Raw genomic sequence first — 14,571 nt, 5'->3', positions numbered from 1 at the left:
TTGGGCCCTGTTGGTCCGGTCTGGGTATCGGAAAATAGGGTATTTATCAGCCTTGCGGTCCGGAGCTCCAGACACATGCGACCGTTCGCTTTGGCAGTCAGTTTCCGCCCCAACTATCACAATTTTTATTCAGTTGTAATGTTGCCCCTGAAATGGTACAGTCCATTCACTCTTCCACCTCCCTGACAGTAGGAATGCTATGTCCCATTGCAACTTCCTTTACTGTTTGGAAGCAGTGGCTGAGTTAATCTTTTCAGCATACTTGGAGCCATTGAATAAGTGGTCAGTGGCTTCTGCCAGAGAAATATGTTCCTCTATAGTCTGATAATCATTCATAGAGTGGGTGATAGATTCTTTATGGACTAAATTTTATTCTCCAAAGTATATAAAAGTAAATACATTTATACTTGATTCTGGATACGTCTCCAGCACATTGGCCCCTGTAGAGTGTCCAATTATATACATTCTCCATTGTGCAGCGGGAATCATTCATATGGGCTAAGCCTGTGAATGGTGAATACAACAAATTGTTAAAGATGAAGTGGAAAAATAGTTTCTCCTAGAACCAGGGTGCAGCTTCTACAGCCTAAGTTACCATCACCACTGCATGACAATATACTGGGTATGGTGCCAAGGCTACAACTTTAAAGATTCTGTATCTTCCTCTTGAATTTTTCCCATAGCTTAGCACTTTAAGAATAAAAAGAAAACCAGTGCACATTCTTGAGAGGGACTCGTATACAAGAGGGGAAATATGACCTAAGCGCAAGAGTCACAACAAGCAAATGCAGGTTTAATTTGTACAAACACAAGTACAAGTTAGCAATATCTTGAACATTTTTGGGCTTTTATTTAAAAGGTTAAGACAACATAAATGCAATCTGTATGCTCTACTGATAATATAAGGTTTGTTTTCCATATCCACTTTACTGATGTTTATAAAAAAGTAAATAGGATTCTACGGAAAACCAAATTCAGTGTAATGAAAGTTTAATCACATTCTAAATTGCAGGTGTTTTCTGTTTGTTTCATCCAGTCTCTTCATGTAGGGATTGAGAGATCAGTTGCTCTTTGCGTGCCCTCCATGATGACTGGAGAGCAACCCATCAACAAAGCACAAAAGTAAACAATTTGTGATTCATTCTTCATTCCTGATATAATTTGTGTGTTCTTCTGATAGCAAAGCCAGGATTTGAAATTCATTAATCCAGTACATGTTTACTCTCAGAAAAGGTGCTTAGAATTAAAATCTGTTCTGGAATGTAATTAATTCCAGTACATTCATATAGTGTCTGTAAAATTGGATTACCGATGTTTGATTTTTCATACTGTGGGTAGGACAATGGGGGAATGCTGGAAAACTAGGGTATAGTGCTTTATGAGAGAGATGTTTGAATCTATGAAGACATGGAGTTACGTAACGGGAAGAATCTTAAAACAAGAAAATAAGATACCAGGATGTGGAAAGAATAAAAATGAGGTAGGTAAACATTGTGGCGTACTTGCTCTCTTTTCAGGGTAATAATAATTCATAAATTAAAGGGTTTACTTTAAGCACCGTAACCTCTTCATCTGGGGTGCAGCTTCACTTCCAGCTCCTGTAGATCAGCCAGTTAGAAGCAGAAGAAGTGTCCACTTTATACACGATTTGCATTCTGTATGCTAACACCGAACACCCGAACACATAGACTTTCCAAGTTGTAGGAGTGTTTGCGGGAGCACACCCACATGTAAAGGCTACCTGTGCTTTGTGCATGCGGTACATGCACACACCGCCCAATACCTGGCTGCAATCATTCTCTCTTAGATCACATGGATTGCTGTACATATTCAATGTGTCCACAATATGGCTCAATGAGAAGCATTTGATGGGACACTGCCCAGCATGAACAAAAAAAGTTTATTATGGGAAGAAAAGAAGGAGCAACCAGTTTAGCAGCTAATGTAAGGGAAGATACCAGCAGGTGGAAACAGTATTTTATTTTTTATTTTATTTTTTTGGAAAGTGGGGGAGGAAAGACACATTTGTTTATTTATTTTCTATGCCTTAAAGAATTACGCCAAGTGTCATTACCACTACAGTCGACTGGATCTAAGTGAACATGGAGTGACATAGTGGGGCAAACTGGGTCCCCGCCGAGCTCTGAGCCTCTTTGCGGCTCCAGTGACATGCTTTTGGCTTATGCAGAACTGCGGAAGTCAGAAAGCAGGTACAGACCCCATTCATTGCCTGAGAGTATCAGCTGACCGCTCTCTGCCAATGATTGGCACCATGGCATGAATATTTTCACAGTATTGAGATTCGCCATCCTAAAACTCTTGTTCCAGGCTAGCTGAAGACACCCCATGACGCCATATGAATTTAAGAACCTAGAGTTTCCCTTTAAGGAAACTGTGTGAAAGGATTCTAATGACAGCCCACCTGATCAGTAAAGTAGTGAATAGAGAAAGGTGTAGGCAGTGGAAATACATACATTTCTGATGGTGACAATATTTTTTTGGGTGCACTCATCCACATTTTTTCAACTTGCAAGCAACAAGATATTGTCTCCTTTAAAGGGACACTAAAGTCCCCCCAGACAACTTTATCTCAATGAAGTGGACTGGGTGCAGAGGACCTATCCTTTTATCCGTGCAATGTAAAGCTTTGTCGTTTTCTAGAAACTGCATTTCTCCCAATTCTTGAAAGGAGGCGGGTGGTAGGCAGGAAGGGGGGAGCTATATGTTGGCAGTGGGAAGATTTTTACATCCGTTGGCACCATACTATGCGAGCTGAGAGGTAAAATATGCACAGAATTAACATAAAGTAGCTCGGAATCGAGTTCCAGGGTGCCTAAGCCACTGGTGATGGGGGTGTAACTAGCCCCCATTACACAAATAAAAATAATATGCAGTGTCTCAACCTGAAACACGGCACATACTGACTCCTTCCACCATCACCACTGCAAATTGCTGAAGTGGTTGGAGCAACTCTTTGAATTGGCTCTCCTCAAAATCTCATACTTGGACTAGTTTTTTGTTTTGTTTTTAAACCAAAGATATCACATTTTATAAACTATGGGGGAGATTTCTCAAAGTGTAGCTGACACTTTTCTCTTTAATATTCTTGCAAATTTCTGGAGCGATTTTTAAAATCTGTTATATGTGTTTTTATCTGTTGTTTCTATTGCACCCTAACCATCAATTAGTTTATATACAGATTTCCAGAGGATGTACCAAATCCTTTTCTGACAGGAAAGTGGGCTGTTTTGTTCCCTATTTTAATAAATATGCCCATAATAATAACATAATTAGCCATCACTTTGATAAATATCCCCTTTGTGTTTAAAAAGGCTTCTTGGCAGCACTAAATGACAGCTGTCAAAAACTATTTTTTAATATAAGAATCCTCTCTATTAAGTTTTAAAATGATTTGTTTTAATGAAATGTAAAAAAAAAAAATAGAAAAGGAAAAGAAAAACTCATTCCTACCTTTATAATATGACCGGATCCTTCAGCCATATCCATACAACTTGGGTCAGACAGTGTTTGAACACCAACAGTTAGTCTCCATGGTCTCACCTTCTTAACTCAGAAGCAGGAAGGGGTAGGAATGAGATTTTTTTTTATTTTTTTTTATTAACTTCAGTAAACTGAAAAAAATTAAAAATGAAATAACCGTCCTTTTAGTTATTGTCATGGTGTGAGAACAGATTCCAATACAGTTTTTTTTTTTTTTTTTTTTTATTAACCAGCTGGCAGACTTCCTCAAAGAGACTCTGTGATACTTCTTCTCATATTAAAGGGTTACTCCAAGCACCATGCCTCCTTCAGTGATTTAAAGTGGTCATGGTGCCTGGAGTCTGCACGCTGGAGTTTAACCCCTCTCTTGCTGGAGGTGTAACTCTTCCTCTAGCAGCGTCATTGGAGTGTCAAACTCCTGATTGGCCAAACTACTTAATGGAAAGGGCAGGCCTTAAGGTTAATGATGGAAAGGGCAGATATTTGCAAAAAAATAAAACATACATGAACTTTAAGAGTCAGCATTTTTGGCTTGATTGAGTTTGCATATTATCTATGTAATGGATTAACAAAGGATGGACAAGCCCAACTGCAAACTCCACTTCCCCTTTAAAATAAGAGAATTAGGACAGTACAGTTTTATGGCCAATATAGCAGTGGAAATGGATACCCAGCAGTGTGTACGTCAGCTGAATTACCAGTGAGTGAAAACTGCACACAATCAAAGCAGGAACAAGAACACACTGAGATCATAAATAAATATATTTATATTTACTTTATAGTTTTCCTTTAATTCAGTACATTTATATTTTTCTTTCTGCATTTCAGTTCAAGAGATCTTGTGTATTGGCGTTCTCGCATTTTCTGTGTAATACGATTTGGCAACTTATTTTAAGTACATTTTTAAATATGTATAGAGCTGGTTTTTAATAATCAGTGGCAGCACACATTTTACAGGCTGTAATTATAACTGAAGCACTTGCGTCTTGCTGGCATGCTAACTCTATTACATGTACTTCACCATAAAAGCTATGGATTATGTTAATGTTTCCCTACGCAATCAAAGCACAGTAGGAAAACAATGTCAGAATTCTTATTTGCGCACGAGAAGAGAATATAGCTGTACGTTTGTTAAGACAGAACGGCATAAGTGCTGCATGTGAAAAATATCTTGAACTCGAGCATCTATTGTCTACAGCTCAAACATGGTTCTAGAACAGGGGTAGGCAACCTATGGCACTAGTGCCATGCACGGCTCTCGAGGTGTCTTTGCACGGAACTCAAGGCTGCTAGCGCCAAACGCACTCTGGCGTATCAGGAGTCCCAGTAAAACTTCAGATATTTCTTAATACGAAGAGGTGGTGAAGGACAATCCTCAATGTATGCATTGCAGCACATAGAGGAAGTGATCTCAGATCACTTCCTCCCAGCACTTGTGAATGGGAATCCACACTGTAGTAGAGCAGCCCTCGACAGCTATCGCAGTTCCTGTCCTTGACCTGTACCTGGCCAGCCTGGTCCCCACTGGAACCCAGGGAACCCACCCACACTGCTAGATATACACAGAAATGCAGAATAACCCTGCCCTCATACAAATAATATGAACAGCCCACACACACACACAACACACAATCCCCACAAACGCAACACCACTAACAATCCACATACATGCACACAACCCCACATGCAGCCTCTCACATGCAATACCCCAAACAGCCCCCACACACTACTAAACACACAATGTGACATATCCATCCACACACACACACAATTCCACAAGCAGCCCTCATACACAGCCCACATTCATATGTATCATACACGATGCCATAAACTAGTAATGAACATATACAATATAATAGCTCATATACGCACAAATACAACGCTGCAAAGCAATTACAGTAACAATAACAAGCAGAATACGGCAGCATACACACCTCAATATAAAAAAATAGGACCGGCACGCTACGGGACATCACACCCTATATCGGCACAGTGCTGCTAAAAGGTTGCCTACCCCTGTTCTAGAATGTAGTGAGGACTGTACAAGGGTGAATGTTGTATATGCGTGCAAATACACTGAACACAGGAGTAATCTGACTTGTTTAGAAACTAAGGTAAAGGAAGAGTTGGTAAACCCCTGGTTAGCAGCTATAGTGCTTAATTGTGTTTCTATCCCAGAAAGCTTTATGCAAAGTGGTTGATATATGCATACACCTAGTACAATTAAAAAATGACAATGGATCCCGTTGGTTTTCGATTGAAGGTAGATGCATACAGATGTTTTCTGAAACTCCAGACTGGTGGCAGATTTTATATTCTCTGATTTCTCTATGTATGTGGAGCTCTATAAAAGAAAGCTGGTTGTCCAATCTCCTCTTTGCGGAAAGGAATGTAATCATTGGCGGAACTAATCCCTGTCTCTAATGTCAATTTTGTGCATAGTTGTCGTCTTCCGTATACACAGCATGCTGGCAACAGACAGCAAATGACGACTCGATTCCCTCCTCTTTGTTACCCAAGTCTTCCCTTCAATCCGCCCTCCTGGAGTGATGTACTCAGAGTTGTGTTTTCTTAAATCACTGTTTTTTTGGTTGGAGTAACCCTTTTACTAATATCATCTTAAGTACAGGTTTCAAACCTTTAGCTAGGAACACAATTAACCTGTGAAATATACTTGAAAGATACTTTAATCAACCTATAACCATCCTTGTGTTTTGTTCTGTGAAATAAAAAAAATAAATTAAAATATTTACACACCCAACTCTCCAAAATGGGATGTGACTTCGTAATAATAAAAGAAAATGGTCACAAAGATATTTCCATGTAGCCAGAAGGCTGTAGCCTTTGTTTTATTAATGCAAAGGGCCCCAGCATTGGGTTTTCACAGCCTGCTGGTTTTAAATGTCTCCAGTTTATCTTGATCTATATTATTTTATTATAATAAGTGTTATATATCAAATATATATAGAGATACACACACACATATCAATCTGTGACTGATCCTCTGCAAGACTGATGGATCTAGTGCTGTTGGACCTATTTTGACACTCGCAATCCAATTGTAGATTCCCCAATGTGTGCAGCTTATTAGGCAGAACTTTAAATCGTTTATTGTCTGCATGCCTGAGGAATGGTACTAATGAGGACAGTAAATTACACAGGCTGCAAAATGCAAATACTGAATTTCAACTAATTATGCATCATCCTTTTTCTCTTTGGAACAATATGAAAAACCGTTCTTCGTATTTTAAAGAACCCAGCAGCAGAATGCTATATATAATCATCCCAACACATACACACACACTGTGTTATCTGCTTCCTACTGGGGAGGTAATACACCTTCCCAGCTTCGTTATTCCAATACTCTATATTACACATTGTTTGTTTAAAAGCAACAAGAGACGATTATTTTATAGAATCTATGCGTTCCTGTGTTTTGAGGAAAAGCAATAAAAATGTTTTAAAGTCGAATCATTTTAATATCACTTAATGAAGACAGTGAACAACCAGCACTATTGTTGCACTCAAGGGGTGTAATAAACCCACTAAGCCAATAAACAGAGGTGACTTTATTTTCACCCTAAAAATGCATATTTCGAAGGTGGAGCTAAATTCTGCAGATTAGAGTAATTTCTAAAGAGCTGGCAGAGAGGTCTTTTGATTTCCCTGCCGGCTAGAGGCCCAATCAGACCTGGAGATTATAGGTATCCGACTTTGGCAACGGCGCCACTCCTCATGCAGAGCCAGGGCCAAGTGCTCCATCTCCGAAGGCGGAATAATATTAGGATCAGAGGCATGCCAGAAGCTGAATCCGAAGACCTCAGTACTGCCCTTACACAGCTTTTTACTCGCATTCTGGGCGACAGAGCTCAGGACGACTACCACATCGAGCGCGCCCACAGGGCATTACGGCCCCCGAGAAGAGATGGCCTACCCCGGGATGTGGTCTGTTGCCTCCTCTCCTTTCAGCTTAAAGAAGCCATCATGAAGGCGGCACGCACGCAGTCCGTCACCTATCAAGACGCCCCGATCTCCTTATACCAGGACCTTTCGGCCCTCACCCTAGATGCACGGAGAGCCCTACGCCCACTGACAAGCATCCTCCAGGAAAAACGCATCCCATACAAATGGGGCTTCCCTTTTAACCTCCAGGCCAAAAAGGGCAACATGTGGTGCTCCTTGCGATGGCCTAACGATATACCTGGCTTCTTGAGAGCCCTCGACCTGCCGCCAGTCAACATCCGCAATTGGATCCTGGATCAGCCTCCGCCGCGCCCATCTCACCCCGAGGTCCCCGAAGCTCTCCGCAATCAACCAAGAAGGGACGCGCAACCCACACGCTGGGGAGGCCCCGCTGGCCCAGAAGAATAACTGCTTTCCTCCAGATCTGTGTCCTGTCGTTTCGGTCCAGCCCCAGCAGGAGCCGACCCAGGGGCGCCTCCCCAGCCGACGTTGATGACAGATAAGTTACCACACTCACACTCACACAAGAACCCTTAGCACACAGTATAGGTGGGAACCGGGACAGTCCACCGGCAGGGCCTCTCTACACCTTTGAGACAGTTTGAACAGCCATGGCTTTTCTAAGGCCCCATCTAGGCCCTTGCTGATTTTGGGTGGGGAACGGGTAAACTCTAACACCGTCATACATGGGATATTTGAGAGACCATACTCCCACACCCCCCCTGCGGTTCCATCCAGTTTGGACTATTGCACTTCACCGCCTGGGGACCGACCTCCTTGCCGTACGGAGGCAGTATATTGTCCAGCTTACCATAATGTACCCGGAGGCCTTCCAGGTCTACCTTTTGGCACACATTTTGCTTGGGGGCACCCGCGGGGAAGACGGGACGTTTTGTAATTGCATTTGGGCTGTACATGAATAGTGCATGGGGCAGGGGCCCGTACTATACTGTGAAGTGTTGCCTTAACCGACCAAGCAGCGCCAGCTGCCCCACAGCAGGCCGTGGACTGTTGGGTCTACACCTGCGGTCTGGCGGTACTGAATGGCGACTGAGCCAGGTGCATGTGATATCAGCAACATGCTATACCAGGCTTGTAGACCCAAGATGACGTCTGTGGATAATCTCACTTTTGATACCCTGGATGAGTTTCCACCTCTGGTTGGATTTTCAGCCTTAAAAGATGACACCAGAGATGCTTCAGCCACAAAGGGAGATATCCAGGATTTACTGACAAACATCACACAACTATTTTGTTTGGATTTGGCAGTACTTAAGGAGAATTTACGTACCTTTAAGGGTCACATAAAAGCCACAGAGGATACGGATTAGTAGTTAGTTTATAAATTATGGTAGAGATAGGGGTTAAGGGGAGGTGTGTTACTACAGAAAGAGGATCTGGTATTTGGTTACCCTTGCTTTAAGGGGAAACTTCCAATGTCCATGTATATATACCGTAGGGCGAAAGCAGGGTGATTTGCCAATATAAAACAGCCTGTAGAATATTACTATGTTCCCATTTATATTCATAGTAGGCATGGATGTCTAATGGGTTAAAAAGAACAGATGGTATTTTGCTATGCTGTGCCATGCGGATCTTGTCCTTATATGGCTAGGGTTATACTCTGACGTTATTATGGTCATATTTCTATATAATAGTGTTCAAAGGATCACAAGGTTGTTCTTCTCAACCAGCTGTCTAACTATGTAGACTAACTCTCCCTCCAGGAGTCTAGCAATTACTATCTGCTGTCTGACATCCTTTATCCTGTAACATCCTTTGATGTTTTATTATGTAAGAATAAACCTGAAGATACCTTAAGTCAGATTGTATATTAGTATTTTTGGTTAATATAGACGTATATTAACATGGCGAGCCTTTTACCCAAAAAATATACATAAAATAATTATTCCAATCAACCTGGAAAAAAACACAGAAGAAGAACAATTTTATTAAACAGCCATAGAAGAGAAGTAACAGTCTTTACGAAACGGACAAAGAGGTGGGTGTCCTCCTTCCATAAGAAACTAAGGCCGTGCATAGTTAGTCAGTACAAGAATGAGACTCATTGTACAGAATCGAATTCCATAGCCAGTTTAGATGTCCACCTCTCAAGTGTGTGGAGCTGTAGTCCCCCATGTAGAAGATCTAGTGTTTCAGCTGCAATCCTCCTGGTCGGAAGCTCTGTGATGATGAAAACCGGTGCCCTACATTATGACCGTGAGGGAGTGTGGCTGCACCAGGGAATCAATTTCTAAAGAGCTGGCAGAGAGGTCTTTTGATTTCCCTGCCGGCTAGAGGCCCAATCAGACCTGGAGATTATAGGTATCCGACTTTGGCAACGGCGCCACTCCTCATGCAGAGCCAGGGCCAAGTGCTCCATCTCCCCTTTAAGTTTTGCTACAGGGTCCATGGAATTTGTAATAGGGGTACTAAATTATTTTCAGATAAAACTGTTGTTACAGGGGGGCGTGGCTAGCCGGTGAATGGAGTGAGATGTGCTTTCCCGGAGCTCCGCGATCTCGACCCACAAAGCCCTTAATATTAGCGAATCAGTGCATGTAAGATGGGGAAAACTTGGTGCCAGGGCACCCCAGGACCATCGGGCACCAGCCCATCGAGAAAACAGGCTGGCCCGATGGACGATTTTCTCTCTACCCCCGACGGTTATCGAGCCACGAGTCAGGCAGAAAAAATGGCGGCGGCATCCCCTGGAGCCGAAAGTGGAGCAGGTTCGGAGCCTAGTTCAGCGAGAGGGGAAACACTAACGCAAATCACTGCAGAGCTGGCGGCCATATCGGCTAATATGTTCACCAAGCATGATAAAACCGCCATGGTAGCGGAACTGAGAGCGACTATCCGTGAGGAGATTCTGGAGGTGCGCAGGGACCTCACAGCCCTAGACGAGCGTGTCACAGAGTTGGAGCATGAAAACATACAAGCTATACAACACTCCCAGGCAGCCGACCATGCCACTACCAGGCAGGGCTCGGTGCTCCTGGAGCTCCGCAGGCAGGTGGAGGACCTGGACAACAGGGGAAGGCGGAATAATATTAGGATCAGAGGCATGCCAGAAGCTGAATCCGAAGACCTCAGTACTGCCCTTACACAGCTTTTTACTCGCATTCTGGGCGACAGAGCTCAGGACGACTACCACATCGAGCGCGCCCACAGGGCATTACGGCCCCCGAGAAGAGATGGCCTACCCCGGGATGTGGTCTGTTGCCTCCTCTCCTTTCAGCTTAAAGAAGCCATCATGAAGGCGGCACGCACGCAGTCCGTCACCTATCAAGACGCCCCGATCTCCTTATACCAGGACCTTTCGGCCCTCACCCTAGATGCACGGAGAGCCCTACGCCCACTGACAAGCATCCTCCAGGAAAAACGCATCCCATACAAATGGGGCTTCCCTTTTAACCTCCAGGCCAAAAAGGGCAACATGTGGTGCTCCTTGCGATGGCCTAACGATATACCTGGCTTCTTGAGAGCCCTCGACCTGCCGCCAGTCAACATCCGCAATTGGATCCTGGATCAGCCTCCGCTGCGCCCATCTCACCCCGAGGTCCCCGAAGCTCTCTCTGCAATCAACCAAGAAGGGACGCGCAACCCACACGCTGGGGAGGCCCCGCTGGCCCAGAAGAATAACTGCTTTCCTCCAGATCTGTGTCCTGTCGTTTCGGTCCAGCCCCAGCAGGAGCCGACCCAGGGGCGCCTCCCCAGCCGACGTTGATGACAGATAAGTTACCACACTCACACTCACACAAGAACCCTTAGCACACAGTATAGGTGGGAATCGGGACAGTCCACCGGCAGGGCCTCTCTACACCTTTGAGACAGTTTGAACAGCCACGGCTTTTCTAAGGCCCCATCTAGGCCCTTGCTGATTTTGGGTGGGGAACGGGTAAACTCTAACACCGTCATACATGGGATATTTGAGAGACCATACTCCCACACCCCCCCTGCGGGTCCATCCAGTTTGGACTATTGCACTTCACCGCCTGGGGACCGACCTCCTTGCCGTACGGAGGCAGTATATTGTCCAGCTTACCATAATGTACCCGGAGGCCTTCCAGGTCTACCTTTTGGCACACATTTTGCTTGGGGGCACCCGCGGGGAAGACGGGACGTTTTGTAATTGCATTTGGGCTGTACATGAATAGTGCATGGGGGCAGGGGCCCGTACTATACTGTGAAGTGTTGCCTTAACCGACCAAGCAGCGCCAGCTGCCCCACAGCAGGCCGTGGACTGTTGGGTCTACACCTGCGGTCTGGCGGTACTGAATGGCGACTGAGCCCAGCTGCCTGTCCATCGCCACAGGCGCAGCCCCGGGGCCGCACCGCCTCGCCCGCGTCACGAGCTGTCATCCTCAGTTACACTGCGAGAGGTATCCCTGTGATAGCGTGGCCGATGGGCCTGGCCGCGGCCCAGGGGCTGCCCCCCCATGAGGTTCCTGAAAGTTAATATATGTCAAATGTTATGATTGGTTTCTTGCTGTTATAGCTTTGTTATGGTTAGCTTTGTTAGCTGAACTTTACATAAGTACTGTCGAGGACAGGCCGGCTATCTCCAGCTTAACCTCTTATGACGGCCTCGGGGTCACCTCGCCGCCTGCGACGATATGCTTCACTGCCAAATTGGGCCCCCCTCCATCAATTCATCAACTCCCCCGACCCGCGGCTGCGAGTCGGACAACATCTGGCCCCTACATTTGGTAGTGTTGTCGCCCCTTACTGGGCCTCTCGAGGCTTGGAGCCAACTGTATTATGCCGCTATATGTACTCCCCCACTAACCAAACTCGTAGACTTACAGGCTTTGACACTGCGCAGGGCTCCATGCCACAGCCACCACCCCCATAAGGACAGATTCATTGGGTGGGATATGGTGCGGCGGGGGGGCCCCGGGGCCGTCTACCTTATTAAGCATTGTCAAGTTGTATGCAAACTGCCTCACGCTGTTGCGGTGTGCCGACTGCGTGCGGCGGCAGCACTCGCATAACCGCGACTCACACGCCCCGACCTAGGGGGACCCCCCCTCCTGTTGTACAGACAACCACCTGGCGGCCCGCGCACAACCATTCTGAGAGCCACGTGCCGGCACCGGCAGGCCAACTGCCCTGCCTACACCACTGCTCTGGCCCTCCGCCACTAGACTCCCCACTCCCCAGACGCCCAATAGACGAGATGAATGCCCCACGACGTGGGACGAGGGAGAGCGGACACCGATCTCCTTAGACGAACTTCTCCTACTGGACTTCCTCATCCCCCAGCAACTGACCCACCTGTAGATTAGGTCACCCTCGCACGACCTAGGGTCTTAGTTGCCTAACTCTCTGACGCCCTCGACGGGCCACGACCCCTGTACAGAGACAGTACCCATGCCTAGCCCCCCCCTTTTCTCCACTTTTACCCCCCCCCACCCCACCCCGGACAGCCATGACGACCACTTTCACCCCCACTTCTTTTTTTTTTTTTTTATTCTTTATTTTGGTTGTGCAGGTAGGTACATTGTAATATCAAACGCCACAACAGCGTGCATATAGGTTAAGAGGATTTACAGTGGCATGGGACGTTGCACATTTTTTTTTTTTTTTTTTTTTTTTTTATATTCTTTATTTTTGTAGTGCATATGATGTTAACATATAGGCACGTGGTACCCCAAAGGCATTCCGCATGCACATTTCAAAGACAGAGTGTATTACATGGAAAGCAATTGAGTACAGTAGAACGATGCACTATTTTTTATATATATATAAACATGTTTAACTCGTAGTGTAACAGCTGTAATACGTTAGGGCTAGCTTTGCCATCTTGGAGGGATATCCAAGGAGGAAGGGTATCCAAGGAGAAAAACAGCCGCTCCATAACCCTGACCGTAAGCAACAATATGACAAATCATGGCAACCATCAGAGGCATTAAACAACATAACAATAACAATAGTGGAGAAATGATACAGAAATTAAGTGCAATCTACAACCTCGCTGGTATGAAATACAACTAGATTATACCATGATTGCTTTAGGTCGCTTGTGAGTCTGCTTGTGGCGTTCAGTTTACGTCATGTATAGGCTCTGCAGAGTGTTGTCGCCCAGTACCCGAAAGAAGAGAGTATGTCACACATATTAAGCAGTCAGGTTTACTTGATGCTCGTAAGGTCATGTGGCCTAGCTAAGATGTGAGCATGACAAACTGTACAATATTATAACTCGCTAGGGTCGTAGTGGGAGGCCTTCTACTCAATATCCTATAGGATCATAGTAGGTGGTTGTTTTGTCTCTGTGGGGCCCTGATAAAATTTCCAGTGGTCTATGCGAGAAACGGGTCAGTCTTACATGAAATGTTATGGCAGCATGCGCCTACATAATAGTATACAATACAACGTAGCTCGGGTTCGCCACCATTGCTAGTAAGGGGAGGGTGCGAGGCAGAGCTAGAAAGTTACTTGTGTGTGCATTTAGGTGTGCAAAGTGTTACGGGCGCATTCAGCCACATTAGCCACATTAGTATGCTTAATCAGCGTATTAACAAACTCAGTAACCAAGCAGGGGTCATATATTTGTAGATTATGCGTGTTAATTGATAAACAGTAATAGTCGTGGAGCTGTGCAGCTTAGCCACTCCGGGTTAATCAGCCGTGGGTTAGTAGCCTCTCCCCCTAAGGTGTTGCCTAAAGTAAATTCTGTACTTTTGAACCGCGTTTTAACTAAACAATTTGCGTCTCGTGTATTCTGCTCGTGAAAACAAAATAAGTAAATAAGGGGGGGGGGGGTGTTGGTGTGTGAGGTCTACGGGTGAGAACGGCTCTACTTCCTAGTGTACCCCTGTATAAGTAGGAACATATAGTATTTAGGCTTTTTCGTTTCATCTGTGGTATTGGTACATTGTGCATTATTTACTTAAACTTCACACTAAACGAATTGCCCGCTAAACAAATTAACTTTTCTATATGAATGCTAGGCTAGGTAGATGAGATTATTAGTAATGCTTAAAGTTATGAGAACTTGAGAAGGTATGTGATATTGCAGTTTCGAAAAGGGTATACAGTATACTTATTTAACAGGTCTATCCTGTCACGTTCTCGCAGACATATAATAAGAATGAGAGGCAA

This window comes from Pelobates fuscus, chromosome 6, assembly GCF_036172605.1.
Source record: "Pelobates fuscus isolate aPelFus1 chromosome 6, aPelFus1.pri, whole genome shotgun sequence".
Taxonomy (NCBI): Eukaryota; Metazoa; Chordata; class Amphibia; order Anura; family Pelobatidae; genus Pelobates; species Pelobates fuscus.
Note: the sequence above shows the minus strand (reverse complement) of the source record.